Below are 1,997 nucleotides of genomic sequence, written 5' to 3' on the forward strand. Positions count from 1 at the left end.
CCCCCCCCCCCCCCCCCCCTCCCCCCCCCCCCCCCCCCCCCCCCCCCCCTCCCTCTCTCTCTCTCCCTCCCTGCCTCTCTCTCTCTCCCTCCCTGCCCCCCCCTCTCTCCCATCACTGTGAGAATGAGAATGGCCCTCCACCCCTCCACACATGACAGACTACAGACCACTACACACATTCATGAAGACACAGAAACAGAGCTAAGAATGAGGCAGTGGGAGAACAGAACCAAAAACCTGTTTGTCAATTATTTTAAGTGAATATATATATATATATATACACACACACACACACACACACACAGAGTATACAGTATACTGTATGGGATCAATAAGCCTCTATAAATCACCAGACCTGCAGCAGAGATTATCAAAAAGCTACAGAACATCTGCTTTAATATTTGATCAGGTCTAGAGCAGCAACTATGGCTCACGGGCGAGCTGGGGCCACATGTTGAGCACACTGTCCGTTCTTACTGTCAAACACACACAGAGAGATGGGGGGGGGTTAGGGTTCATAAGACCAGGTTCAGCCTTGGTTCAGGTTTGGTCTCAGTACAGATGGGATGATCAGTCCCAGATCCACAAGGTGTGTTTAGAAACGTAACAAATATATGACAAATATGTTGTGGACAATGTCAACAACTGGTCCCAATCTGGTCCACACATACAGGGAGAACCTGCTTACACCACAGAGGAACACCACAGAGGAACACCAGAGAGGAACTCCACAGAGGAACTCCAGAGAGGAACACCACAGAGGAACACCAGAGAGGAACTCCACAGAGGAACTCCAGAGAGGAACACCACAGAGGAACTCCACAGAGGAACACCACAGAGGAACACCAGAGAGGAACACCACAGAGGAACACCAGAGAGGAACACCACAGAGGAACACCAGAGAGGAACTCCACAGAGGAACACCACAGAGGAACACCAGAGAGGAACACCACAGAGGAACACCTCAGAGGAACACCACAGAGGAACACCAGAGAGGAACACCACAGAGGAACACCAGAGAGGAACTCCACAGAGGAACTCCAGAGAGGAACACCACAGAGGAACACCAGAGAGGAACACCACAGAGGAACTCCACAGAGGAACTCCAGAGAGGAACACCACAGAGGAACACCAGAGAGGAACTCCACAGAGGAACTCCGTCAGTTCCCACCCGGCCTCAGACTGGTAACATTCCGTCTGTGAGGTAGGTACAGAGACCACCGTTCCAATTATAACTCCCATTTGGGACACGGAGACTGACCTCAAGTGGAACCCCAACTAACCTTTACCCCGACCTCCACCACTGACCCACAAATCCACCGTATCTGCCCGTACGGTATGTGAGGTTGATTATTGGTGGTTTAACCTGGCACATCCACTGAGCCACAGCCCGAGTCTCTTATCACTCAAACACAGCCACCCAGCCGGCGTCCAGGCTGAAGACGTCCACCCTGTTGGTACGAGACACACATCAGCGCTCCACACGCTCAAACACATAATTACATTTCCCCATGAGCATTTCGTCACACACACCCAATTTCTCATTGGCCTTGTTAACTTGTCAGCGATGTAGCGCCACCCACTGGAATTATGTGGCTGCATTTCACAGAGGGGACAACATTAGGAAGAAAAAAGACAATTTGTCAATTTGTCCTTGTGTGACATTTTGCTAATTGAGACTGTAACGCTGTGTTGACGGGGACGGATGAAGACGGGGACGGATGAAGACGGGGACAGATGAAGACGGGGACAGATGAAGACGGGGGATGAAGACGGGGACACAGATGAAGACGGGGACAGATGAAGACGGGGACGGATGAAGACGGGGACAGATGAAGACGGACACGCTGCATGTAGACTTTCACCTGACAGTGCTCGTCACTGATTAGCTGCGTACATGAAGCTCCATCTCTGCTCTTCTTTTCCCACAGCTCTGCCTCTCTACACGTGAGTCTCCCTCCCTCCCTCCCTGCCTCCCTCTCTCCCACCTCCCCCCC

The 1,997-nt window shown here is 51.9% G+C and overlaps 1 protein-coding gene across 5 annotated transcripts in view; it reads right to left on the reverse strand.

Annotated features, from left to right (window-relative positions):
* The window catches only part of unc13c (unc-13 homolog C (C. elegans)), a 100,176-nt gene that overhangs the window by 75,726 nt on the left and 22,453 nt on the right, over positions 1-1,997 (reverse strand). The window lies entirely within an intron of this gene.

This window comes from Cynoglossus semilaevis, chromosome 5, assembly GCF_000523025.1.
Source record: "Cynoglossus semilaevis isolate Cse_v1.0 chromosome 5, Cse_v1.0, whole genome shotgun sequence".
In the NCBI taxonomy this organism is placed as follows: domain Eukaryota; kingdom Metazoa; phylum Chordata; class Actinopteri; order Pleuronectiformes; family Cynoglossidae; genus Cynoglossus; species Cynoglossus semilaevis.